A 24289-nucleotide genomic window follows, 5' to 3' on the forward strand; every position below is an offset into this window, starting at 1 on the left:
AGCAAGAAAGAAAGGAAAAAAAGCAAAAAAACCGCACGTAAAATCTAAAAAAAACGCAAACGGACAACGAAAAAGGGGGGTGCAACACGAGGACTTGCCAGGGGGTCACCCATCCTAGTACTACTCTCGCCCAAGCACGCTTAACTGCGGAGTTCTGATGGGATCCGGTGCATTAGTGCTGGTATGATCGCACCCGAAATACTATCCTTGTTTATTGTTTTTATGTGTTACTAGACGCAGAACCTCCTTTGTTTTGGTACGCGGGGCGTGGGACCCACGTGACCGATCGGCTCCGTTCCAAAAATACGAAAAGCATCAACCATGAACCGGAGGGCACCCGAGCATAGAAATAGCAAGAAAGAACGGAAAAAAAGCAAAAAAAACCGCACGTAAAATCTAAAAAAACGCAAACGGACAACGAAAAAGGGGGGGGTGCAACACGAGGACTTCCCAGGGGGTCACCCATCCTAGTACTACTCTCGCCCAAGCACGCTTAACTGCGGAGTTCTGATGGGATCCGGTGCATTAGTGCTGGTATGATCGCACCCGAAATAGTATCCATGTTTATTGTTTTTATGTGTTACAAGACGCAGAACCTCCTTTGTTTTGGTACGCGGGGCGTGGGACCCACGTGACCGATCGGCTCCGTTCCAAAAATACAAAAAGCATCAACCATGAACCGGAGGGCACCCGAGCATAGAAATAGCAAGAAAGAAAGGAAAAAAAGCAAAAAAAACCGCACGTAAAATCTAAAAAAAACGCAAACGGACAACGAAAAAGGGGGGGGGGTGCAACACGAGGACTTGCCAGGGGGTCACCCATCCTAGTACTACTCTCGCCCAAGCACGCTTAACTGCGGAGTTCTGATGGGATCCGGTGCATTAGTGCTGGTATGATCGCACCCGAAATACTATCCATGTTTATTGTTTTTATGTGTTACTAGACGCAGAACCTCCTTTGTTTTGGTACGCGGGGCGTGGGACCCACGTGACCGATCGGCTCCGTTCCAAAAATACGAAAAGCATCAACCATGAACCGGAGGGCACCCGAGCATAGAAATAGCAAGAAAGAACGGAAAAAAAGCAAAAAAAACCGCACGTAAAATCTAAAAAAACGCAAACGGACAACGAAAAAGGGGGGGGTTCAACACGAGGACTTCCCAGAGGGTCACCCATCCTAGTACTACTCTGGCCCAAGCACGCTTAACTGCGGAGTTCTGATGGGATACGGTGCATTAGTGCTGGTATGATCGCACCCGAAATACTATGCATGTTTATTGTTTTTATGTGTTACAAGACGCAGAACCTCCTTTGTTTTGGTACGCGGGGCGTGGGACCCACGTGACCGATCGGCTCCGTTCCAAAAATACGAAAAGCATCAACCATGAACCGGAGGGCACCCGAGCATAGAAATAGCAAGAAAGAAAGGAAAAAAAGCAAAAAAAAAAAAACCGCACGTAAAATCTAAAAAAACGCAAACGGACAACGAAAAAGGGGGGGTGCAACACGAGGACTTCCCAGGGGGTCACCCATCCTAGTACTACTCTCGCCCAAGCACGCTTAACTGCGGAGTTCTGATGGGATCCGGTGCATTAGTGCTGGTATGATCGCACCCGAAATAGTATCCATGTTTATTGTTTTTATGTGTTACAAGACGCAGAACCTCCTTTGTTTTGGTACGCGGGGCGTGGGACCCACGTAACCGATCGGCTCCGTTCCAAAAATACAAAAAGCATCAACCATGAACCGGAGGGCACCCGAGCATAGAAATAGCAAGAAAGAAAGGAAAAAAAGCAAAAAAAACCGCACGTAAAATCTAAAAAAACGCAAACGGACAACGAAAAAGGGGGGGTGCAACACGAGGACTTCCCAGGGGGTCACCCATCCTAGTACTACTCTCGCCCAAGCACGCTTAACTGCGGAGTTCTGATGGGATCCGGTGCATTAGTGCTGGTATGATCGCACCCGAAATACTGTCCATGTTTATTGTTTTTATGTGTTACAAGACGCAGAACCTCCTTTGTTTTGGTACGCGGGGCGTGGGACCCACGTGACCGATCGGCTCCGTTCCAAAAATACAAAAAGCATCAACCATGAACCGGAGGGCACCCGAGCATAGAAATAGCAAGAAAGAAAGGAAAAAAAGCAAAAAAAACCGCACGTAAAATCTAAAAAAAACGCAAACGGACAACGAAAAAGGGGGGGGGGGGGGGGTGCAACACGAGGACTTGCCAGGGGGTCACCCATCCTAGTACTACTCTCGCCCAAGCACGCTTAACTGCGGAGTTCTGATGGGATCCGGTGCATTAGTGCTGGTATGATCGCACCCGAAATACTATCCATGTTTATTGTTTTTATGTGTTACTAGACGCAGAACCTCCTTTGTTTTGGTACGCGGGGCGTGGGACCCACGTGACCGATCGGCTCCGTTCCAAAAATACGAAAAGCATCAACCATGAACCGGAGGGCACCCGAGCATAGAAATAGCAAGAAAGAACGGAAAAAAAGCAAAAAAAACCGCACGTAAAATCTAAAAAAACGCAAACGGACAACGAAAAAGGGGGGGGTTCAACACGAGGACTTCCCAGGGGGTCACCCATCCTAGTACTACTCTGGCCCAAGCACGCTTAACTGCGGAGTTCTGATGGGATACGGTGCATTAGTGCTGGTATGATCGCACCCGAAATACTATGCATGTTTATTGTTTTTATGTGTTACAAGACGCAGAACCTCCTTTGTTTTGGTACGCGGGGCGTGGGACCCACGTGACCGATCGGCTCCGTTCCAAAAATACGAAAAGCATCAACCATGAACCGGAGGGCACCCGAGCATAGAAATAGCAAGAAAGAAAGGAAAAAAAGCAAAAAAAAAAAAACCGCACGTAAAATCTAAAAAAACGCAAACGGACAACGAAAAAGGGGGGGTGCAACACGAGGACTTCCCAGGGGGTCACCCATCCTAGTACTACTCTCGCCCAAGCACGCTTAACTGCGGAGTTCTGATGGGATCCGGTGCATTAGTGCTGGTATGATCGCACCCGAAATAGTATCCATGTTTATTGTTTTTATGTGTTACAAGACGCAGAACCTCCTTTGTTTTGGTACGCGGGGCGTGGGACCCACGTAACCGATCGGCTCCGTTCCAAAAATACAAAAAGCATCAACCATGAACCGGAGGGCACCCGAGCATAGAAATAGCAAGAAAGAAAGGAAAAAAAGCAAAAAAAACCGCACGTAAAATCTAAAAAAACGCAAACGGACAACGAAAAAGGGGGGGTGCAACACGAGGACTTCCCAGGGGGTCACCCATCCTAGTACTACTCTCGCCCAAGCACGCTTAACTGCGGAGTTCTGATGGGATCCGGTGCATTAGTGCTGGTATGATCGCACCCGAAATACTGTCCATGTTTATTGTTTTTATGTTTTACAAGACGCAGAACCTCCTTTGTTTTGGTACGCGGGGCGTGGGACCCACGTGACCGATCGGCTCCGTTCCAAAAATACGAAAAGCATCAACCATGTACCGGAGGGCACCCGAGCATAGAAATAGCAAGAAAGAAAGGAAAAAAAGCAAAAAAAAAACCGCACGTAAAATCTAAAAAAACGCAAACGGACAACGAAAAACGGGGGTGCAACACGAGGACTTCCCAGGGGGTCACCCATCCTAGTACTACTCTCGCCCAAGCACGCTTAACTGCGGAGTTCTGATGGGATCCGGTGCATTAGTGCTGGTATGATCGCACCCGAAATACTATCCATGTTTATTGTTTTTATGTGTTACAAGACGCAGAACCTCCCTTGTTTTGGTACGCGGGGCGTGGGACCCACGTGACCGATCGGCTCCGTTCCAAAAATACGAAAAGCATCAACCATGAACCGGAGGGCACCCGAGCATAGAAATAGCAAGAAAGAAAGGAAAAAAAGCAAAAAAAACCGCACGTAAAATCTAAAAAAACGCATACGGACAACGAAAAAGGGGGGTGCAACACGAGGACTTCCCAAGGGGTCACCCATCCTAGTACTACTCTCGCCCAAGCACGCTTAACTGCGGAGTTCTGATGGGATCCGGTGCATTAGTGCTGGTATGATCGCACCCGAAATACTAACCATGTTTATTGTTTTTATGTGTTACAAGACGCAGAACCTCCTTTGTTTTGGTACGCGGGGCGTGGGACCCACGTAACCGATCGGCTCCGTTCCAAAAATACGAAAAGCATCAACCATGAACCGGAGGGCACCCGAGCATAAAAATAGCAAGAAAGAAAGGAAAAAAAGCAAAAAAAACCGCACGTAAAATCTAAAAAAACGCAAACGGACAACGATAAAGGGGGGGTGCAACACGAGGACTTCCCAAGGGGTCACCCATCCTAGTACTACTCTCACCCAAGCACGCTTAACTGCGGAGTTCTGATGGGATCCGGTGCATTAGTGCTGGTATGATCGCACCCGAAATACTATCCATGTTTATTGTTTTTATGTGTTACAAGACGCAGAACCTCCTTTGTTTTGGTACGCGGGGCGTGGGACCCACGTGACCGATCGGCTCCGTTCCAAAAATACGAAAAGCATCAACCATGAACCGGAGGGCACCCGAGCATAGAAATAGCAAGAAAGAAAGGAAAAAAAGCAAAAAAAAACCGCACGTAAAATCTAAAAAAACGCAAACGGACAACGAAAAAGGGGGGGTGCAACACGAGGACTTCCCAGGGGGTCACCCATCCTAGTACTACTCTCGCCCAAGCACGCTTAACTGCGGAGTTCTGATGGGATCCGGTGCATTAGTGCTGGTATGATCGCACCCGAAATACTGTCCATGTTTATTGTTTTTATGTGTTACAAGACGCAGAACCTCCTTTGTTTTGGTACGCGGGGCGTGGGACCCACGTGACCGATCGGCTCCGTTCCAAAAATACAAAAAGCATCAACCATGAACCGGAGGGCACCCGAGCATAGAAATAGCAAGAAAGAAAGGAAAAAAAGCAAAAAAAACCGCACGTAAAATCTAAAAAAAACGCAAACGGACAACGAAAAAGGGGGGGGGGGGGTGCAACACGAGGACTTGCCAGGGGGTCACCCATCCTAGTACTACTCTCGCCCAAGCACGCTTAACTGCGGAGTTCTGATGGGATCCGGTGCATTAGTGCTGGTATGATCGCACCCGAAATACTATCCATGTTTATTGTTTTTATGTGTTACTAGACGCAGAACCTCCTTTGTTTTGGTACGCGGGGCGTGGGACCCACGTGACCGATCGGCTCCGTTCCAAAAATACGAAAAGCATCAACCATGAACCGGAGGGCACCCGAGCATAGAAATAGCAAGAAAGAACGGAAAAAAAGCAAAAAAAACCGCACGTAAAATCTAAAAAAACGCAAACGGACAACGAAAAAGGGGGGGGTTCAACACGAGGACTTCCCAGGGGGTCACCCATCCTAGTACTACTCTGGCCCAAGCACGCTTAACTGCGGAGTTCTGATGGGATACGGTGCATTAGTGCTGGTATGATCGCACCCGAAATACTATGCATGTTTATTGTTTTTATGTGTTACAAGACGCAGAACCTCCTTTGTTTTGGTACGCGGGGCGTGGGACCCACGTGACCGATCGGCTCCGTTCCAAAAATACGAAAAGCATCAACCATGAACCGGAGGGCACCCGAGCATAGAAATAGCAAGAAAGAAAGGAAAAAAAGCAAAAAAAAAAAAACCGCACGTAAAATCTAAAAAAACGCAAACGGACAACGAAAAAGGGGGGGTGCAACACGAGGACTTCCCAGGGGGTCACCCATCCTAGTACTACTCTCGCCCAAGCACGCTTAACTGCGGAGTTCTGATGGGATCCGGTGCATTAGTGCTGGTATGATCGCACCCGAAATAGTATCCATGTTTATTGTTTTTATGTGTTACAAGACGCAGAACCTCCTTTGTTTTGGTACGCGGGGCGTGGGACCCACGTAACCGATCGGCTCCGTTCCAAAAATACAAAAAGCATCAACCATGAACCGGAGGGCACCCGAGCATAGAAATAGCAAGAAAGAAAGGAAAAAAAGCAAAAAAAACCGCACGTAAAATCTAAAAAAACGCAAACGGACAACGAAAAAGGGGGGGTGCAACACGAGGACTTCCCAGGGGGTCACCCATCCTAGTACTACTCTCGCCCAAGCACGCTTAACTGCGGAGTTCTGATGGGATCCGGTGCATTAGTGCTGGTATGATCGCACCCGAAATACTGTCCATGTTTATTGTTTTTATGTTTTACAAGACGCAGAACCTCCTTTGTTTTGGTACGCGGGGCGTGGGACCCACGTGACCGATCGGCTCCGTTCCAAAAATACGAAAAGCATCAACCATGTACCGGAGGGCACCCGAGCATAGAAATAGCAAGAAAGAAAGGAAAAAAAGCAAAAAAAAAACCGCACGTAAAATCTAAAAAAACGCAAACGGACAACGAAAAACGGGGGTGCAACACGAGGACTTCCCAGGGGGTCACCCATCCTAGTACTACTCTCGCCCAAGCACGCTTAACTGCGGAGTTCTGATGGGATCCGGTGCATTAGTGCTGGTATGATCGCACCCGAAATACTATCCATGTTTATTGTTTTTATGTGTTACAAGACGCAGAACCTCCCTTGTTTTGGTACGCGGGGCGTGGGACCCACGTGACCGATCGGCTCCGTTCCAAAAATACGAAAAGCATCAACCATGAACCGGAGGGCACCCGAGCATAGAAATAGCAAGAAAGAAAGGAAAAAAAGCAAAAAAAACCGCACGTAAAATCTAAAAAAACGCATACGGACAACGAAAAAGGGGGGTGCAACACGAGGACTTCCCAAGGGGTCACCCATCCTAGTACTACTCTCGCCCAAGCACGCTTAACTGCGGAGTTCTGATGGGATCCGGTGCATTAGTGCTGGTATGATCGCACCCGAAATACTAACCATGTTTATTGTTTTTATGTGTTACAAGACGCAGAACCTCCTTTGTTTTGGTACGCGGGGCGTGGGACCCACGTAACCGATCGGCTCCGTTCCAAAAATACGAAAAGCATCAACCATGAACCGGAGGGCACCCGAGCATAAAAATAGCAAGAAAGAAAGGAAAAAAAGCAAAAAAAACCGCACGTAAAATCTAAAAAAACGCAAACGGACAACGATAAAGGGGGGGTGCAACACGAGGACTTCCCAAGGGGTCACCCATCCTAGTACTACTCTCACCCAAGCACGCTTAACTGCGGAGTTCTGATGGGATCCGGTGCATTAGTGCTGGTATGATCGCACCCGAAATACTATCCATGTTTATTGTTTTTATGTGTTACAAGACGCAGAACCTCCTTTGTTTTGGTACGCGGGGCGTGGGACCCACGTGACCGATCGGCTCCGTTCCAAAAATACGAAAAGCATCAACCATGAACCGGAGGGCACCCGAGCATAGAAATAGCAAGAAAGAAAGGAAAAAAAGCAAAAAAAAACCGCACGTAAAATCTAAAAAAACGCAAACGGACAACGAAAAAGGGGGGGTGCAACACGAGGACTTCCCAGGGGGTCACCCATCCTAGTACTACTCTCGCCCAAGCACGCGTAACTGCGGAGTTCTGATGGGATCCGGTGCATTAGTGCTGGTATGATCGCACCCGAAATACTATGCATGTTTATTGTTTTTATGTGTTACAAGACTCAGAACCTCCTTTGTTTTGGTACGCGGGGCGTGGGACCCACGTGACCGATCGGCTCCGTTCCAAAAATACGAAAAGCATCAACCATGAACCGGAGGGCACCCGAGCATAGAAATAGCAAGAAAGAAAGGAAAAAAAGCAAAAAAAAAAAACCGCACGTAAAATCTAAAAAAACGCAAACGGACAACGAAAAAGGGGGGGTGCAACACGAGGACTTCCCAGGGGGTCACCCATCCTAGTACTACTCTCGCCCAAGCACGATTAACTGCGGAGTTCTGATGGGATCCGGTGCATTAGTGCTGGTATGATCGCACCCGATATAGTATCCATGTTTATTGTTTTTATGTGTTACAAGACGCAGAACCTCCTTTGTTTTGGTACGCGGGGCGTGGGACCCACGTAACCGATCGGCTCCGTTCCAAAAATACAAAAAGCATCAACCATGAACCGGAGGGCACCCGAGCATAGAAATAGCAAGAAAGAAAGGAAAAAAAGCAAAAAAAACCGCACGTAAAATCTAAAAAAACGCAAACGGACAACGAAAAAGGGGGGGTGCAACACGAGGACTTCCCAGGGGGTCACCCATCCTAGTACTACTCTCGCCCAAGCACGCTTAACTGCGGAGTTCTGATGGGATCCGGTGCATTAGTGCTGGTATGATCGCACCCGAAATACTGTCCATGTTTATTGTTTTTATGTTTTACAAGACGCAGAACCTCCTTTGTTTTGGTACGCGGGGCGTGGGACCCACGTGACCGATCGGCTCCGTTCCAAAAATACGAAAAGCATCAACCATGTACCGGAGGGCACCCGAGCATAGAAATAACAAGAAAGAAAGGAAAAAAAGCAAAAAAAAACCGCACGTAAAATCTAAAAAAACGCAAACGGACAACGAAAAACGGGGGTGCAACACGAGGACTTCCCAGGGGGTCACCCATCCTAGTACTACTCTCGCCCAAGCACGCTTAACTGCGGAGTTCTGATGGGATCCGGTGCATTAGTGCTGGTATGATCGCACCCGAAATACTATCCATGTTTATTGTTTTTATGTGTTACAAGACGCAGAACCTCCCTTGTTTTGGTACGCGGGGCGTGGGACCCACGTGACCGATCGGCTCCGTTCCAAAAATACGAAAAGCATCAACCATGAACCGGAGGGCACCCGAGCATAGAAATAGCAAGAAAGAAAGGAAAAAAAGCAAAAAAAACCGCACGTAAAATCTAAAAAAACGCAAACGGACAACGAAAAAGGGGGGTGCAACACGAGGACTTCCCAAGGGGTCACCCATCCTAGTACTACTCTCGCCCAAGCACGCTTAACTGCGGAGTTCTGATGGGATCCGGTGCATTAGTGCTGGTATGATCGCACCCGAAATACTAACCATGTTTATTGCTTTTATGTGTTACAAGACGCAGAACCTCCTTTGTTTTGGTACGCGGGGCGTGGGACCCACGTAACCGATCGGCTCCGTTCCAAAAATACGAAAAGCATCAACCATGAACCGGAGGGCACCCGAGCATAAAAATAGCAAGAAAGAAAGGAAAAAAAAGCAAAAAAAACCGCACGTAAAATCTAAAAAAACGCAAACGGACAACGATAAAGGGGGGGTGCAACACGAGGACTTCCCAAGGGGTCACCCATCCTAGTACTACTCTCCCCCAAGCACGCTTAACTGCGGAGTTCTGATGGGATCCGGTGCATTAGTGCTGGTATGATCGCACCCGAAATACTATCCATGTTTATTGTTTTTATGTGTTACAAGACGCAGAACCTCCTTTGTTTTGGTACGCGGGGCGTGGGACCCACGTGACCGATCGGCTCCGTTCCAAAAATACGAAAAGCATCAACCATGAACCGGAGGGCACCCGAGCATAGAAATAGCAAGAAAGAAAGGAAAAAAAGCAAAAAAACCGCACGTAAAATCTAAAAAAAAACGCAAACGGACAACGAAAAAGGGGGGTGCAACACGAGGACTTGCCAGGGGGTCACCCATCCTAGTACTACTCTCGCCCAAGCACGCTTAACTGCGGAGTTCTGATGGGATCCGGTGCATTAGTGCTGGTATGATCGCACCCGAAATACTATCCATGTTTATTGTTTTTATGTGTTACTAGACGCAGAACCTCCTTTATTTTGGTACGCGGGGCGTGGGACCCACGTGACCGATCGGCTCCGTTCCAAAAATACGAAAAACATCAACCATGAACCGGAGGGCACCCGAGCATAGAAATAGCAAGAAAGAACGGAAAAAAAGCAAAAAAAACCGCACGTAAAATCTAAAAAAACGCAAACGGACAACGAAAAAGGGGGGGGGGGGGTTCAACACGAGGACTTCCCAGGGGGTCACCCATCCTAGTACTACTCTGGCCCAAGCACGCTTAACTGCGGAGTTCTGATGGGATACGGTGCATTAGTGCTGGTATGATCGCACCCGAAATACTATGCATGTTTATTGTTTTTATGTGTTACAAGACGCAGAACCTCCTTTGTTTTGGTACGCGGGGCGTGGGACCCACGTGACCGATCGGCTCCGTTCCAAAAATACGAAAAGCATCAACCATGAACCGGAGGGCACCCGAGCATAGAAATAGCAAGAAAGAAAGGAAAAAAAGCAAAAAAAAAAAACCGCACGTAAAATCTAAAAAAACGCAAACGGACAACGAAAAAGGGGGGGTGCAACACGAGGACTTCCCAGGGGGTCACCCATCCTAGTACTACTCTCGCCCAAGCACGCTTAACTGCGGAGTTCTGATGGGATCCGGTGCATTAGTGCTGGTATGATCGCACCCGAAATAGTATCCATGTTTATTGTTTTTATGTGTTACAAGACGCAGAACCTCCTTTGTTTTGGTACGCGGGGCGTGGGACCCACGTAACCGATCGGCTCCGTTCCAAAAATACAAAAAGCATCAACCATGAACCGGAGGGCACCCGAGCATAGAAATAGCAAGAAAGAAAGGAAAAAAAGCAAAAAAAACCGCACGTAAAATCTAAAAAAACGCAAACGGACAACGAAAAAGGGGGGGTGCAACACGAGGACTTCCCAGGGGGTCACCCATCCTAGTACTACTCTCGCCCAAGCACGCTTAACTGCGGAGTTCTGATGGGATCCGGTGCATTAGTGCTGGTATGATCGCACCCGAAATACTGTCCATGTTTATTGTTTTTATGTTTTACAAGACGCAGAACCTCCTTTGTTTTGGTACGCGGGGCGTGGGACCCACGTGACCGATCGGCTCCGTTCCAAAAATACGAAAAGCATCAACCATGTACCGGAGGGCACCCGAGCATAGAAATAGCAAGAAAGAAAGGAAAAAAAGCAAAAAAAAACCGCACGTAAAATCTAAAAAAACGCAAACGGACAACGAAAAACGGGGGTGCAACACGAGGACTTCCCAGGGGGTCACCCATCCTAGTACTACTCTCGCCCAAGCACGCTTAACTGCGGAGTTCTGATGGGATCCGGTGCATTAGTGCTGGTATGATCGCACCCGAAATACTATCCATGTTTATTGTTTTTATGTGTTACAAGACGCAGAACCTCCCTTGTTTTGGTACGCGGGGCGTGGGACCCACGTGACCGATCGGCTCCGTTCCAAAAATACGAAAAGCATCAACCATGTACCGGAGGGCACCCGAGCATAGAAATAGCAAGAAAGAAAGGAAAAAAAGCAAAAAAAAACCGCACGTAAAATCTAAAAAAACGCAAACGGACAACGAAAAACGGGGGTGCAACACGAGGACTTCCCAGGGGGTCACCCATCCTAGTACTACTCTCGCCCAAGCACGCTTAACTGCGGAGTTCTGATGGGATCCGGTGCATTAGTGCTGGTATGATCGCACCCGAAATACTATCCATGTTTATTGTTTTTATGTGTTACAAGACGCAGAACCTCCCTTGTTTTGGTACGCGGGGCGTGGGACCCACGTGACCGATCGGCTCCGTTCCAAAAATACGAAAAGCATCAACCATGAACCGGAGGGCACCCGAGCATAGAAATAGCAAGAAAGAAAGGAAAAAAAGCAAAAAAAACCGCACGTAAAATCTAAAAAAACGCAAACGGACAACGAAAAAGGGGGGTGCAACACGAGGACTTCCCAAGGGGTCACCCATCCTAGTACTACTCTCGCCCAAGCACGCTTAACTGCGGAGTTCTGATGGGATCCGGTGCATTAGTGCTGGTATGATCGCACCCGAAATACTAACCATGTTTATTGTTTTTATGTGTTACAAGACGCAGAACCTCCTTTGTTTTGGTACGCGGGGCGTGGGACCCACGTAACCGATCGGCTCCGTTCCAAAAATACGAAAAGCATCAACCATGAACCGGAGGGCACCCGAGCATAAAAATAGCAAGAAAGAAAGGAAAAAAAAGCAAAAAAAACCGCACGTAAAATCTAAAAAAACGCAAACGGACAACGATAAAGGGGGGGTGCAACACGAGGACTTCCCAAGGGGTCACCCATCCTAGTACTACTCTCCCCCAAGCACGCTTAACTGCGGAGTTCTGATGGGATCCGGTGCATTAGTGCTGGTATGATCGCACCCGAAATACTATCCATGTTTATTGTTTTTATGTGTTACAAGACGCAGAACCTCCTTTGTTTTGGTACGCGGGGCGTGGGACCCACGTGACCGATCGGCTCCGTTCCAAAAATACGAAAAGCATCAACCATGAACCGGAGGGCACCCGAGCATAGAAATAGCAAGAAAGAAAGGAAAAAAAGCAAAAAAACCGCACGTAAAATCTAAAAAAAAACGCAAACGGACAACGAAAAAGGGGGGTGCAACACGAGGACTTGCCAGGGGGTCACCCATCCTAGTACTACTCTCGCCCAAGCACGCTTAACTGCGGAGTTCTGATGGGATCCGGTGCATTAGTGCTGGTATGATCGCACCCGAAATACTATCCATGTTTATTGTTTTTATGTGTTACTAGACGCAGAACCTCCTTTATTTTGGTACGCGGGGCGTGGGACCCACGTGACCGATCGGCTCCGTTCCAAAAATACGAAAAACATCAACCATGAACCGGAGGGCACCCGAGCATAGAAATAGCAAGAAAGAACGGAAAAAAAGCAAAAAAAACCGCACGTAAAATCTAAAAAAACGCAAACGGACAACGAAAAAGGGGGGGGGGGGGGGGTTCAACACGAGGACTTCCCAGGGGGTCACCCATCCTAGTACTACTCTGGCCCAAGCACGCTTAACTGCGGAGTTCTGATGGGATACGGTGCATTAGTGCTGGTATGATCGCACCCGAAATACTATGCATGTTTATTGTTTTTATGTGTTACAAGACGCAGAACCTCCTTTGTTTTGGTACGCGGGGCGTGGGACCCACGTGACCGATCGGCTCCGTTCCAAAAATACGAAAAGCATCAACCATGAACCGGAGGGCACCCGAGCATAGAAATAGCAAGAAAGAAAGGAAAAAAAGCAAAAAAAAAAAACCGCACGTAAAATCTAAAAAAACGCAAACGGACAACGAAAAAGGGGGGGTGCAACACGAGGACTTCCCAGGGGGTCACCCATCCTAGTACTACTCTCGCCCAAGCACGCTTAACTGCGGAGTTCTGATGGGATCCGGTGCATTAGTGCTGGTATGATCGCACCCGAAATAGTATCCATGTTTATTGTTTTTATGTGTTACAAGACGCAGAACCTCCTTTGTTTTGGTACGCGGGGCGTGGGACCCACGTAACCGATCGGCTCCGTTCCAAAAATACAAAAAGCATCAACCATGAACCGGAGGGCACCCGAGCATAGAAATAGCAAGAAAGAAAGGAAAAAAAGCAAAAAAAACCGCACGTAAAATCTAAAAAAACGCAAACGGACAACGAAAAAGGGGGGGTGCAACACGAGGACTTCCCAGGGGGTCACCCATCCTAGTACTACTCTCGCCCAAGCACGCTTAACTGCGGAGTTCTGATGGGATCCGGTGCATTAGTGCTGGTATGATCGCACCCGAAATACTGTCCATGTTTATTGTTTTTATGTTTTACAAGATGCAGAACCTCCTTTGTTTTGGTACGCGGGGCGTGGGACCCACGTGACCGATCGGCTCCGTTCCAAAAATACGAAAAGCATCAACCATGTACCGGAGGGCACCCGAGCATAGAAATAGCAAGAAAGAAAGGAAAAAAAGCAAAAAAAAACCGCACGTAAAATCTAAAAAAACGCAAACGGACAACGAAAAACGGGGGTGCAACACGAGGACTTCCCAGGGGGTCACCCATCCTAGTACTACTCTCGCCCAAGCACGCTTAACTGCGGAGTTCTGATGGGATCCGGTGCATTAGTGCTGGTATGATCGCACCCGAAATACTATCCATGTTTATTGTTTTTATGTGTTACAAGACGCAGAACCTCCTTTGTTTTGGTACGCGGGGCGTGGGACCCACGTGACCGATCGGCTCCGTTCCAAAAATACGAAAAGCATCAACCATGAACCGGAGGGCACCCGAGCATAGAAATAGCAAGAAAGAAAGGAAAAAAAGCAAAAAAAAAACCGCACGTAAAATCTAAAAAAACGCAAACGGACAACGAAAAAGGGGGGGTGCAACACGAGGACTTCCCAGGGGGTCACCCATCCTAGTACTACTCTCGCCCAAGCACGCGTAACTGCGGAGTTCTGATGGGATCCGGTGCATTAGTGCTGGTATGATCGCACCCGAAATAGTACCCATGTTTATTGTTTTTATGTGTTACAAGACGCAGAACCTCCTTTGTTTTGGTACGCGGGGCGTGGGACCCACGTGACCGATCGGCTCCGTTCCAAAAATACAAAAAACATCAACCATGAACCGGAGGGCACCCGAGCATAGAAATAGCAAGAAAGAAAGGAAAAAAAGCAAAAAAAACCGCACGTAAAATCTAAAAAAACGCAAACGGACAACGAAAAAGGGGGGGGTGCAACACGAGGACTTCCCAGGGGGTCACCCATCCTAGTACTACTCTCGCCCAAGCACGCTTAACTGCGGAGTTCTGATGGGATCCGGTGCATTAGTGCTGGTATGATCGCACCCGAAATACTGTCCATGTTTATTGTTTTTATGTGTTACAAGACGCAGAACCTCCTTTGTTTTGGTACGCGGGGCGTGGGACCCACGTGACCGATCGGCTCCGTTCCAAAAATACGAAAAGCATCAACCATGTACCGGAGGGCACCCGAGCATAGAAATAGCAAGAAAGAAAGGAAAAAAAGCAAAAAAAAACCGCACGTAAAATCTAAAAAAACGCAAACGGACAACGAAAAAGGGGGGGGGTTCAACACGAGGACTTCCCAGGGGGTCACCCATCCTAGTACTACTCTGGCCCAAGCACGCTTAACTGCGGAGTTCTGATGGGATACGGTGCATTAGTGCTGGTATGATCGCACCCGAAATACTATGCATGTTTATTGTTTTTATGTGTTACAAGACGCAGAACCTCCTTTGTTTTGGTACGCGGGGCGTGGGACCCACGTGACCGATCGGCTCCGTTCCAAAAATACGAAAAGCATCAACCATGAACCGGAGGGCACCCGAGCATAGAAATAGCAAGAAAGAAAGGAAAAAAAGCAAAAAAAAAAAACCGCACGTAAAATCTAAAAAAACGCAAACGGACAACGAAAAAGGGGGGGTGCAACACGAGGACTTCCCAGGGGGTCACCCATCCTAGTACTACTCTCGCCCAAGCACGCTTAACTGCGGAGTTCTGATGGGATCCGGTGCATTAGTGCTGGTATGATCGCACCCGAAATAGTATCCATGTTTATTGTTTTTATGTGTTACAAGACGCAGAACCTCCTTTGTTTTGGTACGCGGGGCGTGGGACCCACGTAACCGATCGGCTCCGTTCCAAAAATACAAAAAGCATCAACCTTGAACCGGAGGGCACCCGAGCATAGAAATAGCAAGAAAGAAAGGAAAAAAAGCAAAAAAAACCGCACGTAAAATCTAAAAAAACGCAAACGGACAACGAAAAAGGGGGGGTGCAACACGAGGACTTCCCAGGGGGTCACCCATCCTAGTACTACTCTCGCCCAAGCACGCTTAACTGCGGAGTTCTGATGGGATCCGGTGCATTAGTGCTGGTATGATCGCACCCGAAATACTGTCCATGTTTATTGTTTTTATGTTTTACAAGACGCAGAACCTCCTTTGTTTTGGTACGCGGGGCGTGGGACCCACGTGACCGATCGGCTCCGTTCCAAAAATACGAAAAGCATCAACCATGTACCGGAGGGCACCCGAGCATAGAAATAGCAAGAAAGAAAGGAAAAAAAGCAAAAAAAAACCGCACGTAAAATCTAAAAAAACGCAAACGGACAACGAAAAACGGGGGTGCAACACGAGGACTTCCCAGGGGGTCACCCATCCTAGTACTACTCTCGCCCAAGCACGCTTAACTGCGGAGTTCTGATGGGATCCGGTGCATTAGTGCTGGTATGATCGCACCCGAAATACCATCCATGTTTATTGTTTTTATGTGTTACAAGACGCAGAACCTCCTTTGTTTTGGTACGCGGGGCGTGGGACCCACGTGACCGATCGGCTCCGTTCCAAAAATACGAAAAGCATCAACCATGAACCGGAGGGCACCCGAGCATAGAAATAGCAAGAAAGAAAGGAAAAAAAGCAAAAAAAAACCGCACGTAAAATCTAAAAAAACGCAAACGGACAACGAAAAAGGGGGGGTGCAACACGAGGACTTCCCAGGGGGTCACCCATCCTAGTACTACTCTCGCCCAAGCACGCGTAACTGCGGAGTTCTGATGGGATCCGGTGCATTAGTGCTGGTATGATCGCACCCGAAATAGTACCCATGTTTATTGTTTTTATGTGTTACAAGACGCAGAACCTCCTTTGTTTTGGTACGCGGGGCGTGGGACCCACGTGACCGATCGGCTCCGTTCCAAAAATACAAAAAACATCAACCATGAACCGGAGGGCACCCGAGCATAGAAATAGCAAGAAAGAAAGGAAAAAAAGCAAAAAAAAAAAACCGCACGTAAAATCTAAAAAAACGCAAACGGACAACGAAAAAGGGGGGGTGCAACACGAGGACTTCCCAGGGGGTCACCCATCCTAGTACTACTCTCGCCCAAGCACGCTTAACTGCGGAGTTCTGATGGGATCCGGTGCATTAGTGCTGGTATGATCGCACCCGAAATAGTATCCATGTTTATTGTTTTTATGTGTTACAAGACGCAGAACCTCCTTTGTTTTGGTACGCGGGGCGTGGGACCCACGTGACCGATCGGCTCCGTTCCAAAAATACAAAAAGCATCAACCATGAACCGGAGGGCACCCGAGCATAGAAATAGCAAGAAAGAAAGGAAAAAAAGCAAAAAAAACCGCACGTAAAATCTAAAAAAACGCAAACGGACAACGAAAAAGGGGGGGGGGGGTGCAACACGAGGACTTCCCAGGGGGTCACCCATCCTAGTACTACTCTGGCCCAAGCACGCTTAACTGCGGAGTTCTGATGGGATCCGGTGCATTAGTGCTGGTATGATCGCACCCGAAATACTGTCCATGTTTATTGTTTTTATGTGTTACAAGACGCAGAACCTCCTTTGTTTTGGTACGCGGGGCGTGGGACCCACGTGACCGATCGGCTCCGTTCCAAAAATACGAAAAGCATCAACCATGAACCGGAGGGCACCCGAGCATAGAAATAGCAAGAAAGAAAGGAAAAAAAGCAAAAAAAAAAAACCGCACGTAAAATCTAAAAAAACGCAAACGGACAACGAAAAAGGGGGGGTGCAACACGAGGACTTCCCAGGGGGTCACCCATCCTAGTACTACTCTCGCCCAAGCACGCTTAACTGCGGAGTTCTGATGGGATCCGGTGCATTAGTGCTGGTATGATCGCACCCGAAATAGTATCCATGTTTATTGTTTTTATGTGTTACAAGACGCAGAACCTCCTTTGTTTTGGTACGCGGGGCGTGGGACCCACGTAACCGATCGGCTCCGTTCCAAAAATACAAAAAGCATCAACCATGAACCGGAGGGCACCCGAGCATAGAAATAGCAAGAAAGAAAGGAAAAAAAGCAAAAAAAACCGCACGTAAAATCTAAAAAAACGCAAACGGACAACGAAAAAGGGGGGGTGCAACACGAGGACTTCCCAGGGGGTCACCCATCCTAGTACTACTCTCGCCCAAGCACGCTTAACTGCGGAGTTCTGATGGGATCCGGTGCATTAGTGCTGGTATGATCGCACCCGAAATACTGTCCATGTTTATTGTTTTTATGTTTTACAAGACGCAGAACCTCCTTTGTTTTGGTACGCGGGGCGTGGGACCCACGTGACCGATCGGCTCCGTTCCAAAAATACGAAAAGCATCAACCATGTACCGGAGGGCACCCGAGCATAGAAATAGCAAGAAAGAAAGGAAAAAAAGCAAAAAAAAACCGCACGTAAAATCTAAAAAAACGCAAACGGACAACGAAAAACGGGGGTGCAACACGAGGACTTCCCAGGGGGTCACCCATCCTAGTACTACTCTCGCCCAAGCACGCTTAACTGCGGAGTTCTGATGGGATCCGGTGCATTAGTGCTGGTATGATCGCACCCGAAATACTATCCATGTTTATTGTTTTTATGTGTTACAAGACGCAGAACCTCCTTTGTTTTGGTACGCGGGGCGTGGGACCCACGTGACCGATCGGCTCCGTTCCAAAAATACGAAAAGCATCAACCATGAACCGGAGGGCACCCGAGCATAGAAATAGCAAGAAAGAAAGGAAAAAAAGCAAAAAAAAACCGCACGTAAAATCTAAAAAAACGCAAACGGACAACGAAAAAGGGGGGGTGCAACACGAGGACTTCCCAGGGGGTCACCCATCCTAGTACTACTCTCGCCCAAGCACGCGTAACTGCGGAGTTCTGATGGGATCCGGTGCATTAGTGCTGGTATGATCGCACCCGAAATAGTATCCATGTTTATTGTTTTTATGTGTTACAAGACGCAGAACCTCCTTTGTTTTGGTACGCGGGGCGTGGGACCCACGTGACCGATCGGCTCCGTTCCAAAAATACAAAAAACATCAACCATGAACCGGAGGGCACCCGAGCATAGAAATAGCAAGAAAGAAAGGAAAAAAAGCAAAAAAAACCGCACGTAAATTCTAAAAAAACGCAAACGGACAACGAAAAAGGGGGGGTGCAACACGAGGACTTCCCAGGGGGTCACCCATCCTAGTACTACTCTCGCCCAAGCACGCTTAACTGCGGAGTTCTGATGGGATCCGGTGCATTAGTGCTGGTATGATCGCACCCGAAATACTGTCCATGTTTATTGTTTTTATGTGTTACAAGACGCAGAACCTCCTTTGTTTTGGTACGCGGGGCGTGGGACCCACGTGACCGATCGGCTCCGTTCCAAAAATACGAAAAGCATCAACCATGTACCGGAGGGCACCCGAGCATAGAAATAGCAAGAAAGAAAGGAAAAAAAGCAAAAAAAAACCGCACGTAAAATCTAAAAAAACGCAAACGGACAACGAAAAACGGGGGTGCAACACGAGGACTTCCCAGGGGGTCACCCATCCTAGTACTACTCTCGCCCAAGCACGCTTAACTGCGGAGTTCTGATGGGATCCGGTGCATTAGTGCTGGTATGATCGCACCCGAAATACTATCCATGTTTATTGTTTTTATGTGTTACAAGACGCAGAACCTCCTTTGTTTTGGTACGCGGGGCGTGGGACCCACGTGACCGATCGGCTCCGTTCCAAAAATACGAAAAGCATCAACCATGAACCGGAGGGCACCCGAGCATAGAAATAGCAAGAAAGAAAGGAAAAAAAGCAAAAAAAAACCGCACGTAAAATCTAAAAAAACGCAAACGGACAACGAAAAAGGGGGGGTGCAACACGAGGACTTCCCAGGGGGTCACCCATCCTAGTACTACTCTCGCCCAAGCACGCGTAACTGCGGAGTTCTGATGGGATCCGGTGCATTAGTGCTGGTATGATCGCACCCGAAATAGTATCCATGTTTATTGTTTTTATGTGTTACAAGACGCAGAACCTCCTTTGTTTTGGTACGCGGGGCGTGGGACCCACGTGACCGATCGGCTCCGTTCCAAAAATACAAAAAACATCAACCATGAACCGGAGGGCACCCGAGCATAGAAATAGCAAGAAAGAAAGGAAAAAAAGCAAAAAAAACCGCACGTAAATTCTAAAAAAACGCAAACGGACAACGAAAAAGGGGGGGTGCAACACGAGGACTTCCCAGGGGGTCACCCATCCTAGTACTACTCTCGCCCAAGCACGCTTAACTGCGGAGTTCTGATGGGATCCGGTGCATTAGTGCTGGTATGATCGCACCCGAAATACTGTCCATGTTTATTGTTTTTATGTGTTACAAGACGCAGAACCTCCTTTGTTTTGGTACGCGGGGCGTGGGACCCACGTGACCGATCGGCTCCGTTCCAAAAATACGAAAAGCATCAACCATGTACCGGAGGGCACCCGAGCATAGAAATAGCAAGAAAGAAAGGAAAAAAAGCAAAAAAAAACCGCACGTAAAATCTAAAAAAACGCAAACGGACAACGAAAAACGGGGGTGCAACACGAGGACTTCCCAGGGGGTCACCCATCCTAGTAGTACTCTCGCCCAAGCACGCTTAACTGCGGAGTTCTGATGGGATCCGGTGCATTAGTGCTGGTATGATCGCACCCGAAATACCATCCATGTTTATTGTTTTTATGTGTTACAAGACGCAGAACCTCCTTTGTTTTGGTACGCGGGGCGTGGGACCCACGTGACCGATCGGCTCCGTTCCAAAAATACGAAAAGCATCAACCATGAACCGGAGGGCACCCGAGCATAGAAATAGCAAGAAAGAAAGGAAAAAAAGCAAAAAAAAAAACCGCACGTAAAATCTAAAAAAACGCAAACGGACAACGAAAAAGGGGGGGGTGCAACACGAGGACTTCCCAGGGGGTCACCCATCCTAGTACTACTCTCGCCCAAGCACGCTTAACTGCGGAGTTCTGATGGGATCCGGTGCATTAGTGCTGGTATGATCGCACCCGAAATAGTATCCATGTTTATTGTTTTTATGTGTTACAAGACGCAGAACCTCCTTTGTTTTGGTACGCGGGGCGTGGGACCCACGTGACCGATCGGCTCCGTTCCAAAAATACAAAAAGCATCAACCATGAACCGGAGGGCACCCGAGCATAGAAATAGCAAGAAAGAAAGGAAAAAAAGCAAAAAAAACCGCACGTAAAATCTAAAAAAACGCAAACGGACAACGAAAAAGGGGGGGGGGGGGTGCAACACGAGGACTTCCCAGGGGGTCACCCATCCTAGTAGTACTCTCGCCCAAGCACGCTTAACTGCGGAGTTCTGATGGGATCCGGTGCATTAGTGCTGGTATGATCGCACCCGAAATACTATCCATGTTTATTGTTTTTATGTGTTACAAGACGCAGAACCTCCTTTGTTTTGGTACGCGGGGCGTGGGACCCACGTGACCGATCGGCTCCGTTCCAAAAATACGAAAAGCATCAACCATGAACCGGAGGGCACCCGAGCATAGAAATAGCAAGAAAGAAAGGAAAAAAAGCAAAAAAAAACCGCACGTAAAATCTAAAAAAACGCAAACGGACAACGAAAAAGGGGGGGTGCAACACGAGGACTTCCCAGGGGGTCACCCATCCTAGTACTACTCTCGCCCAAGCACGCGTAACTGCGGAGTTCTGATGGGATCCGGTGCATTAGTGCTGGTATGATCGCACCCGAAATAGTACCCATGTTTATTGTTTTTATGTGTTACAAGACGCAGAACCTCCTTTGTTTTGGTACGCGGGGCGTGGGACCCACGTGACCGATCGGCTCCGTTCCAAAAATACAAAAAGCATCAACCATGAACCGGAGGGCACCCGAGCATAGAAATAGCAAGAAAGAAAGGAAAAAAAGCAAAAAAAACCGCACGTAAAATCTAAAAAAACGCAAACGGACAACGAAAAAGGGGGGGGTGCAACACGAGGACTTCCCAGGGGGTCACCCATCCTAGTACTACTCTCGCCCAAGCACGCTTAACTGCGGAGTTCTGATGGGATCCGGTGCATTAGTGCTGGTATGATCGCACCCGAAATACTGTCCATGTTTATTGTTTTTATGTGTTACAAGACGCAGAACCTCCTTTGTTTTGGTACGCGGGGCGTGGGACCCACGTGACCGATCGGCTCCGTTCCAAAAATACGAAAAGCATCAACCATGTACCGGAGGGCACCCGAGCATAGAAATAGCAAGAAAGAAAGGAAAAAAAGCAAAAAAAAACCGCACGTAAAATCTAAAAAAACGCAAACGGACAACGAAAAACGGGGGTGCAACACGAGGACTTCCCAGGGGGTCACCCATCCTAGTAGTACTCTCGCCCAAGCACGCTTAACTGCGGAGTTCTGATGGGATCCGGTGCATTAGTGCTGGTATGATCGCACCCGAAATACCATCCATGTTTATTGTTTTTATGTGTTACAAGACGCAGAACCTCCTTTGTTTTGGTACGCGGGGCGTGGGACCCACGTGACCGATCGGCTCCGTTCCAAAAATACGAAAAGCATCAACCATGAACCGGAGGGCACCCGAGCATAGAAATAGCAAGAAAGAAAGGAAAAAAAGAAAAAAAAAAAACCGCACGTAAAATCTAAAAAAACGCAAACGGACAACGAAAAAGGGGGGGTGCAACACGAGGACTTCCCAGGGGGTCACCCATCCTAGTACTACTCTCGCCCAAGCACGCGTAACTGCGGAGTTCTGATGGGATCCGGTGCATTAGTGCTGGTATGATCGCACCCGAAATAGTATCCATGTTTATTGTTTTTATGTGTTACAAGACGCAGAACCTCCTTTGTTTTTGGTACGCGGGGCGTGGGACCCACGTGACCGATCGGCTCCGTTCCAAAAATACAAAAAACATCAACCATGAACCGGAGGGCACCCGAGCATAGAAATAGCAAGAAAGAAAGGAAAAAAAGCAAAAAAAAACCGCACGTAAATTCTAAAAAAACGCAAACGGACAACGAAAAAGGGGGGGTGCAACACGAGGACTTCCCAGGGGGTCACCCATCCTAGTACTACTCTCGCCCAAGCACGCTTAACTGCGGAGTTCTGATGGGATCCGGTGCATTAGTGCTGGTATGATCGCACCCGAAATAGTATCCATGTTTATTGTTTTTATGTGTTACAAGACGCAGAACCTCCTTTGTTTTGGTACGCGGGGCGTGGGACCCACGTGACCGATCGGCTCCGTTCCAAAAATACAAAAAGCATCAACCATGAACCGGAGGGCACCCGAGCATAGAAATAGCAAGAAAGAAAGGAAAAAAAGCAAAAAAAACCGCACGTAAAATCTAAAAAAACGCAAACGGACAACGAAAAAGGGGGGGGTGCAACACAAGGACTTCCCAGGGGGTCACCCATCCTAGTACTACTCTCGCCCAAGCACGCTTAACTGCGGAGTTCTGATGGGATCCGGTGCATTAGTGCTGGTATGATCGCACCCGAAATACTGTCCATGTTTATTGTTTTTATGTGTTACAAGACGCAGAACCTCCTTTGTTTTGGTACGCGGGGCGTGGGACCCACGTGACCGATCGGCTCCGTTCCAAAAATACGAAAAGCATCAACCATGTACCGGAGGGCACCCGAGCATAGAAATAGCAAGAAAGAAAGGAAAAAAAGCAAAAAAAAACCGCACGTAAAATCTAAAAAAACGCAAACGGACAACGAAAAACGGGGGTGCAACACGAGGACTTCCCAGGGGGTCACCCATCCTAGTACTACTCTCGCCCAAGCACGCTTAACTGCGGAGTTCTGATGGGATCCGGTGCATTAGTGCTGGTATGATCGCACCCGAAATAGTATCCATGTTTATTGTTTTTATGTGTTACAAGACGCAGAACCTCCTTTGTTTTGGTACGCGGGGCGTGGGACCCACGTGACCGATCGGCTCCGTTCCAAAAATACAAAAAGCATCAACCATGAACCGGAGGGCACCCGAGCATAGAAATAGCAAGAAAGAAAGGAAAAAAAGCAAAAAAAACCGCACGTAAAATCTAAAAAAACGCAAACGGACAACGAAAAAGGGGGGGGGTGCAACACGAGGACTTCCCAGGGGGTCACCCATCCTAGTACTACTCTGGCCCAAGCACGCTTAACTGCGGAGTTCTGATGGGATCCGGTGCATTAGTGCTGGTATGATCGCACCCGAAATACTGTCCATGTTTATTGTTTTTATGTGTTACAAGACGCAGAACCTCCTTTGTTTTGGTACGCGGGGCGTGGGACCCACGTGACCGATCGGCTCCGTTCCAAAAATACGAAAAGCATCAACCATGAACCGGAGGGCACCCGAGCATAGAAATAGCAAGAAAGAAAGGAAAAAAAGCAAAAAAAAAAAACCGCACGTAAAATCTAAAAAAACGCAAACGGACAACGAAAAAGGGGGGGTGCAACACGAGGACTTCCCAGGGGGTCACCCATCCTAGTACTACTCTCGCCCAAGCACGCGTAACTGCGGAGTTCTGATGGGATCCGGTGCATTAGTGCTGGTATGATCGCACCCGAAATAGTACCCATGTTTATTGTTTTTATGTGTTACAAG

The 24289-nt window shown here is 48.0% G+C and overlaps 69 non-coding genes across 69 annotated transcripts; all 69 read right to left on the minus strand.

Moving 5' to 3' along the window:
* Positions 1-76: 76 nt before the first annotated feature.
* On the minus strand, positions 77-195 carry LOC128130754 (5S ribosomal RNA). Its single transcript, XR_008228677.1, has one exon. It is a non-coding gene; the product is annotated as a 5S ribosomal RNA (ribosomal RNA).
* Positions 196-429: 234 nt separating this feature from the next.
* LOC128131936 (5S ribosomal RNA) lies at positions 430-548 on the minus strand. Its single transcript, XR_008229854.1, has one exon. It is a non-coding gene; the product is annotated as a 5S ribosomal RNA (ribosomal RNA).
* A 237-nt stretch (positions 549-785) lies between these two features.
* LOC128130756 (5S ribosomal RNA) lies at positions 786-904 on the minus strand. The gene has a single exon (XR_008228679.1). It is a non-coding gene; the product is annotated as a 5S ribosomal RNA (ribosomal RNA).
* Positions 905-1138: 234 nt separating this feature from the next.
* LOC128131176 (5S ribosomal RNA) lies at positions 1139-1257 on the minus strand. Its single transcript, XR_008229106.1, has one exon. It is a non-coding gene; the product is annotated as a 5S ribosomal RNA (ribosomal RNA).
* A 238-nt stretch (positions 1258-1495) lies between these two features.
* On the minus strand, positions 1496-1614 carry LOC128131938 (5S ribosomal RNA). Its single transcript, XR_008229856.1, has one exon. It is a non-coding gene; the product is annotated as a 5S ribosomal RNA (ribosomal RNA).
* A 233-nt stretch (positions 1615-1847) lies between these two features.
* Positions 1848-1966, minus strand: LOC128131939 (5S ribosomal RNA). The gene has a single exon (XR_008229857.1). It is a non-coding gene; the product is annotated as a 5S ribosomal RNA (ribosomal RNA).
* Positions 1967-2209: 243 nt separating this feature from the next.
* LOC128130757 (5S ribosomal RNA) lies at positions 2210-2328 on the minus strand. Its single transcript, XR_008228680.1, has one exon. It is a non-coding gene; the product is annotated as a 5S ribosomal RNA (ribosomal RNA).
* A 234-nt stretch (positions 2329-2562) lies between these two features.
* LOC128131159 (5S ribosomal RNA) lies at positions 2563-2681 on the minus strand. Its single transcript, XR_008229090.1, has one exon. It is a non-coding gene; the product is annotated as a 5S ribosomal RNA (ribosomal RNA).
* A 238-nt stretch (positions 2682-2919) lies between these two features.
* LOC128131940 (5S ribosomal RNA) lies at positions 2920-3038 on the minus strand. The gene has a single exon (XR_008229858.1). It is a non-coding gene; the product is annotated as a 5S ribosomal RNA (ribosomal RNA).
* A 233-nt stretch (positions 3039-3271) lies between these two features.
* LOC128131941 (5S ribosomal RNA) lies at positions 3272-3390 on the minus strand. The gene has a single exon (XR_008229859.1). It is a non-coding gene; the product is annotated as a 5S ribosomal RNA (ribosomal RNA).
* Positions 3391-3624: 234 nt separating this feature from the next.
* LOC128131942 (5S ribosomal RNA) lies at positions 3625-3743 on the minus strand. Its single transcript, XR_008229860.1, has one exon. It is a non-coding gene; the product is annotated as a 5S ribosomal RNA (ribosomal RNA).
* Positions 3744-3975: 232 nt separating this feature from the next.
* Positions 3976-4094, minus strand: LOC128129717 (5S ribosomal RNA). Its single transcript, XR_008227639.1, has one exon. It is a non-coding gene; the product is annotated as a 5S ribosomal RNA (ribosomal RNA).
* Positions 4095-4327: 233 nt separating this feature from the next.
* On the minus strand, positions 4328-4446 carry LOC128130477 (5S ribosomal RNA). The gene has a single exon (XR_008228402.1). It is a non-coding gene; the product is annotated as a 5S ribosomal RNA (ribosomal RNA).
* Positions 4447-4680: 234 nt separating this feature from the next.
* On the minus strand, positions 4681-4799 carry LOC128131944 (5S ribosomal RNA). Its single transcript, XR_008229862.1, has one exon. It is a non-coding gene; the product is annotated as a 5S ribosomal RNA (ribosomal RNA).
* A 240-nt stretch (positions 4800-5039) lies between these two features.
* LOC128130758 (5S ribosomal RNA) lies at positions 5040-5158 on the minus strand. The gene has a single exon (XR_008228681.1). It is a non-coding gene; the product is annotated as a 5S ribosomal RNA (ribosomal RNA).
* A 234-nt stretch (positions 5159-5392) lies between these two features.
* On the minus strand, positions 5393-5511 carry LOC128131160 (5S ribosomal RNA). The gene has a single exon (XR_008229091.1). It is a non-coding gene; the product is annotated as a 5S ribosomal RNA (ribosomal RNA).
* A 238-nt stretch (positions 5512-5749) lies between these two features.
* On the minus strand, positions 5750-5868 carry LOC128131945 (5S ribosomal RNA). Its single transcript, XR_008229863.1, has one exon. It is a non-coding gene; the product is annotated as a 5S ribosomal RNA (ribosomal RNA).
* Positions 5869-6101: 233 nt separating this feature from the next.
* LOC128131946 (5S ribosomal RNA) lies at positions 6102-6220 on the minus strand. Its single transcript, XR_008229864.1, has one exon. It is a non-coding gene; the product is annotated as a 5S ribosomal RNA (ribosomal RNA).
* Positions 6221-6454: 234 nt separating this feature from the next.
* LOC128131947 (5S ribosomal RNA) lies at positions 6455-6573 on the minus strand. The gene has a single exon (XR_008229865.1). It is a non-coding gene; the product is annotated as a 5S ribosomal RNA (ribosomal RNA).
* Positions 6574-6805: 232 nt separating this feature from the next.
* On the minus strand, positions 6806-6924 carry LOC128129718 (5S ribosomal RNA). Its single transcript, XR_008227640.1, has one exon. It is a non-coding gene; the product is annotated as a 5S ribosomal RNA (ribosomal RNA).
* A 233-nt stretch (positions 6925-7157) lies between these two features.
* Positions 7158-7276, minus strand: LOC128130478 (5S ribosomal RNA). Its single transcript, XR_008228403.1, has one exon. It is a non-coding gene; the product is annotated as a 5S ribosomal RNA (ribosomal RNA).
* Positions 7277-7510: 234 nt separating this feature from the next.
* LOC128130637 (5S ribosomal RNA) lies at positions 7511-7629 on the minus strand. The gene has a single exon (XR_008228560.1). It is a non-coding gene; the product is annotated as a 5S ribosomal RNA (ribosomal RNA).
* Positions 7630-7866: 237 nt separating this feature from the next.
* Positions 7867-7985, minus strand: LOC128130363 (5S ribosomal RNA). Its single transcript, XR_008228287.1, has one exon. It is a non-coding gene; the product is annotated as a 5S ribosomal RNA (ribosomal RNA).
* Positions 7986-8218: 233 nt separating this feature from the next.
* Positions 8219-8337, minus strand: LOC128131948 (5S ribosomal RNA). Its single transcript, XR_008229866.1, has one exon. It is a non-coding gene; the product is annotated as a 5S ribosomal RNA (ribosomal RNA).
* A 233-nt stretch (positions 8338-8570) lies between these two features.
* On the minus strand, positions 8571-8689 carry LOC128131950 (5S ribosomal RNA). The gene has a single exon (XR_008229868.1). It is a non-coding gene; the product is annotated as a 5S ribosomal RNA (ribosomal RNA).
* Positions 8690-8921: 232 nt separating this feature from the next.
* Positions 8922-9040, minus strand: LOC128129719 (5S ribosomal RNA). Its single transcript, XR_008227641.1, has one exon. It is a non-coding gene; the product is annotated as a 5S ribosomal RNA (ribosomal RNA).
* Positions 9041-9274: 234 nt separating this feature from the next.
* Positions 9275-9393, minus strand: LOC128130809 (5S ribosomal RNA). Its single transcript, XR_008228731.1, has one exon. It is a non-coding gene; the product is annotated as a 5S ribosomal RNA (ribosomal RNA).
* A 233-nt stretch (positions 9394-9626) lies between these two features.
* On the minus strand, positions 9627-9745 carry LOC128130759 (5S ribosomal RNA). The gene has a single exon (XR_008228682.1). It is a non-coding gene; the product is annotated as a 5S ribosomal RNA (ribosomal RNA).
* A 239-nt stretch (positions 9746-9984) lies between these two features.
* On the minus strand, positions 9985-10103 carry LOC128131161 (5S ribosomal RNA). The gene has a single exon (XR_008229092.1). It is a non-coding gene; the product is annotated as a 5S ribosomal RNA (ribosomal RNA).
* A 237-nt stretch (positions 10104-10340) lies between these two features.
* Positions 10341-10459, minus strand: LOC128131951 (5S ribosomal RNA). Its single transcript, XR_008229869.1, has one exon. It is a non-coding gene; the product is annotated as a 5S ribosomal RNA (ribosomal RNA).
* Positions 10460-10692: 233 nt separating this feature from the next.
* LOC128131952 (5S ribosomal RNA) lies at positions 10693-10811 on the minus strand. Its single transcript, XR_008229870.1, has one exon. It is a non-coding gene; the product is annotated as a 5S ribosomal RNA (ribosomal RNA).
* A 233-nt stretch (positions 10812-11044) lies between these two features.
* Positions 11045-11163, minus strand: LOC128131953 (5S ribosomal RNA). The gene has a single exon (XR_008229871.1). It is a non-coding gene; the product is annotated as a 5S ribosomal RNA (ribosomal RNA).
* A 233-nt stretch (positions 11164-11396) lies between these two features.
* LOC128131954 (5S ribosomal RNA) lies at positions 11397-11515 on the minus strand. Its single transcript, XR_008229872.1, has one exon. It is a non-coding gene; the product is annotated as a 5S ribosomal RNA (ribosomal RNA).
* Positions 11516-11747: 232 nt separating this feature from the next.
* Positions 11748-11866, minus strand: LOC128129720 (5S ribosomal RNA). Its single transcript, XR_008227642.1, has one exon. It is a non-coding gene; the product is annotated as a 5S ribosomal RNA (ribosomal RNA).
* Positions 11867-12100: 234 nt separating this feature from the next.
* LOC128130810 (5S ribosomal RNA) lies at positions 12101-12219 on the minus strand. Its single transcript, XR_008228732.1, has one exon. It is a non-coding gene; the product is annotated as a 5S ribosomal RNA (ribosomal RNA).
* Positions 12220-12452: 233 nt separating this feature from the next.
* LOC128130760 (5S ribosomal RNA) lies at positions 12453-12571 on the minus strand. Its single transcript, XR_008228683.1, has one exon. It is a non-coding gene; the product is annotated as a 5S ribosomal RNA (ribosomal RNA).
* Positions 12572-12813: 242 nt separating this feature from the next.
* LOC128131162 (5S ribosomal RNA) lies at positions 12814-12932 on the minus strand. The gene has a single exon (XR_008229093.1). It is a non-coding gene; the product is annotated as a 5S ribosomal RNA (ribosomal RNA).
* A 237-nt stretch (positions 12933-13169) lies between these two features.
* Positions 13170-13288, minus strand: LOC128131955 (5S ribosomal RNA). Its single transcript, XR_008229873.1, has one exon. It is a non-coding gene; the product is annotated as a 5S ribosomal RNA (ribosomal RNA).
* Positions 13289-13521: 233 nt separating this feature from the next.
* On the minus strand, positions 13522-13640 carry LOC128131956 (5S ribosomal RNA). The gene has a single exon (XR_008229874.1). It is a non-coding gene; the product is annotated as a 5S ribosomal RNA (ribosomal RNA).
* A 233-nt stretch (positions 13641-13873) lies between these two features.
* LOC128131957 (5S ribosomal RNA) lies at positions 13874-13992 on the minus strand. The gene has a single exon (XR_008229875.1). It is a non-coding gene; the product is annotated as a 5S ribosomal RNA (ribosomal RNA).
* Positions 13993-14227: 235 nt separating this feature from the next.
* Positions 14228-14346, minus strand: LOC128130638 (5S ribosomal RNA). Its single transcript, XR_008228561.1, has one exon. It is a non-coding gene; the product is annotated as a 5S ribosomal RNA (ribosomal RNA).
* A 234-nt stretch (positions 14347-14580) lies between these two features.
* Positions 14581-14699, minus strand: LOC128131958 (5S ribosomal RNA). Its single transcript, XR_008229876.1, has one exon. It is a non-coding gene; the product is annotated as a 5S ribosomal RNA (ribosomal RNA).
* A 236-nt stretch (positions 14700-14935) lies between these two features.
* LOC128131163 (5S ribosomal RNA) lies at positions 14936-15054 on the minus strand. Its single transcript, XR_008229094.1, has one exon. It is a non-coding gene; the product is annotated as a 5S ribosomal RNA (ribosomal RNA).
* Positions 15055-15291: 237 nt separating this feature from the next.
* Positions 15292-15410, minus strand: LOC128131959 (5S ribosomal RNA). The gene has a single exon (XR_008229877.1). It is a non-coding gene; the product is annotated as a 5S ribosomal RNA (ribosomal RNA).
* Positions 15411-15643: 233 nt separating this feature from the next.
* On the minus strand, positions 15644-15762 carry LOC128131961 (5S ribosomal RNA). Its single transcript, XR_008229879.1, has one exon. It is a non-coding gene; the product is annotated as a 5S ribosomal RNA (ribosomal RNA).
* A 233-nt stretch (positions 15763-15995) lies between these two features.
* On the minus strand, positions 15996-16114 carry LOC128131962 (5S ribosomal RNA). Its single transcript, XR_008229880.1, has one exon. It is a non-coding gene; the product is annotated as a 5S ribosomal RNA (ribosomal RNA).
* Positions 16115-16348: 234 nt separating this feature from the next.
* Positions 16349-16467, minus strand: LOC128130639 (5S ribosomal RNA). The gene has a single exon (XR_008228562.1). It is a non-coding gene; the product is annotated as a 5S ribosomal RNA (ribosomal RNA).
* Positions 16468-16704: 237 nt separating this feature from the next.
* LOC128131963 (5S ribosomal RNA) lies at positions 16705-16823 on the minus strand. Its single transcript, XR_008229881.1, has one exon. It is a non-coding gene; the product is annotated as a 5S ribosomal RNA (ribosomal RNA).
* A 238-nt stretch (positions 16824-17061) lies between these two features.
* Positions 17062-17180, minus strand: LOC128130612 (5S ribosomal RNA). Its single transcript, XR_008228535.1, has one exon. It is a non-coding gene; the product is annotated as a 5S ribosomal RNA (ribosomal RNA).
* A 237-nt stretch (positions 17181-17417) lies between these two features.
* LOC128131964 (5S ribosomal RNA) lies at positions 17418-17536 on the minus strand. Its single transcript, XR_008229882.1, has one exon. It is a non-coding gene; the product is annotated as a 5S ribosomal RNA (ribosomal RNA).
* Positions 17537-17769: 233 nt separating this feature from the next.
* On the minus strand, positions 17770-17888 carry LOC128131965 (5S ribosomal RNA). The gene has a single exon (XR_008229883.1). It is a non-coding gene; the product is annotated as a 5S ribosomal RNA (ribosomal RNA).
* Positions 17889-18121: 233 nt separating this feature from the next.
* Positions 18122-18240, minus strand: LOC128131966 (5S ribosomal RNA). Its single transcript, XR_008229884.1, has one exon. It is a non-coding gene; the product is annotated as a 5S ribosomal RNA (ribosomal RNA).
* Positions 18241-18474: 234 nt separating this feature from the next.
* LOC128130640 (5S ribosomal RNA) lies at positions 18475-18593 on the minus strand. The gene has a single exon (XR_008228563.1). It is a non-coding gene; the product is annotated as a 5S ribosomal RNA (ribosomal RNA).
* A 233-nt stretch (positions 18594-18826) lies between these two features.
* LOC128131967 (5S ribosomal RNA) lies at positions 18827-18945 on the minus strand. Its single transcript, XR_008229885.1, has one exon. It is a non-coding gene; the product is annotated as a 5S ribosomal RNA (ribosomal RNA).
* A 233-nt stretch (positions 18946-19178) lies between these two features.
* Positions 19179-19297, minus strand: LOC128131968 (5S ribosomal RNA). The gene has a single exon (XR_008229886.1). It is a non-coding gene; the product is annotated as a 5S ribosomal RNA (ribosomal RNA).
* A 234-nt stretch (positions 19298-19531) lies between these two features.
* Positions 19532-19650, minus strand: LOC128130641 (5S ribosomal RNA). Its single transcript, XR_008228564.1, has one exon. It is a non-coding gene; the product is annotated as a 5S ribosomal RNA (ribosomal RNA).
* A 233-nt stretch (positions 19651-19883) lies between these two features.
* LOC128131969 (5S ribosomal RNA) lies at positions 19884-20002 on the minus strand. Its single transcript, XR_008229888.1, has one exon. It is a non-coding gene; the product is annotated as a 5S ribosomal RNA (ribosomal RNA).
* Positions 20003-20235: 233 nt separating this feature from the next.
* LOC128130511 (5S ribosomal RNA) lies at positions 20236-20354 on the minus strand. The gene has a single exon (XR_008228436.1). It is a non-coding gene; the product is annotated as a 5S ribosomal RNA (ribosomal RNA).
* Positions 20355-20591: 237 nt separating this feature from the next.
* LOC128131970 (5S ribosomal RNA) lies at positions 20592-20710 on the minus strand. The gene has a single exon (XR_008229889.1). It is a non-coding gene; the product is annotated as a 5S ribosomal RNA (ribosomal RNA).
* Positions 20711-20949: 239 nt separating this feature from the next.
* LOC128130512 (5S ribosomal RNA) lies at positions 20950-21068 on the minus strand. Its single transcript, XR_008228437.1, has one exon. It is a non-coding gene; the product is annotated as a 5S ribosomal RNA (ribosomal RNA).
* A 234-nt stretch (positions 21069-21302) lies between these two features.
* On the minus strand, positions 21303-21421 carry LOC128130642 (5S ribosomal RNA). The gene has a single exon (XR_008228565.1). It is a non-coding gene; the product is annotated as a 5S ribosomal RNA (ribosomal RNA).
* A 234-nt stretch (positions 21422-21655) lies between these two features.
* On the minus strand, positions 21656-21774 carry LOC128131972 (5S ribosomal RNA). The gene has a single exon (XR_008229891.1). It is a non-coding gene; the product is annotated as a 5S ribosomal RNA (ribosomal RNA).
* A 233-nt stretch (positions 21775-22007) lies between these two features.
* On the minus strand, positions 22008-22126 carry LOC128130513 (5S ribosomal RNA). The gene has a single exon (XR_008228438.1). It is a non-coding gene; the product is annotated as a 5S ribosomal RNA (ribosomal RNA).
* A 236-nt stretch (positions 22127-22362) lies between these two features.
* Positions 22363-22481, minus strand: LOC128130643 (5S ribosomal RNA). Its single transcript, XR_008228566.1, has one exon. It is a non-coding gene; the product is annotated as a 5S ribosomal RNA (ribosomal RNA).
* A 235-nt stretch (positions 22482-22716) lies between these two features.
* Positions 22717-22835, minus strand: LOC128131973 (5S ribosomal RNA). Its single transcript, XR_008229892.1, has one exon. It is a non-coding gene; the product is annotated as a 5S ribosomal RNA (ribosomal RNA).
* A 234-nt stretch (positions 22836-23069) lies between these two features.
* LOC128130107 (5S ribosomal RNA) lies at positions 23070-23188 on the minus strand. Its single transcript, XR_008228030.1, has one exon. It is a non-coding gene; the product is annotated as a 5S ribosomal RNA (ribosomal RNA).
* Positions 23189-23421: 233 nt separating this feature from the next.
* Positions 23422-23540, minus strand: LOC128131974 (5S ribosomal RNA). The gene has a single exon (XR_008229893.1). It is a non-coding gene; the product is annotated as a 5S ribosomal RNA (ribosomal RNA).
* Positions 23541-23775: 235 nt separating this feature from the next.
* Positions 23776-23894, minus strand: LOC128130613 (5S ribosomal RNA). The gene has a single exon (XR_008228536.1). It is a non-coding gene; the product is annotated as a 5S ribosomal RNA (ribosomal RNA).
* Positions 23895-24131: 237 nt separating this feature from the next.
* LOC128130645 (5S ribosomal RNA) lies at positions 24132-24250 on the minus strand. The gene has a single exon (XR_008228568.1). It is a non-coding gene; the product is annotated as a 5S ribosomal RNA (ribosomal RNA).
* Between the last annotated feature and the right edge of the window lie 39 nt (positions 24251-24289).

Source organism: Lactuca sativa, chromosome 1, assembly GCF_002870075.4.
Source record: "Lactuca sativa cultivar Salinas chromosome 1, Lsat_Salinas_v11, whole genome shotgun sequence".
Lineage (NCBI taxonomy): Eukaryota > Viridiplantae > Streptophyta > Magnoliopsida > Asterales > Asteraceae > Lactuca > Lactuca sativa.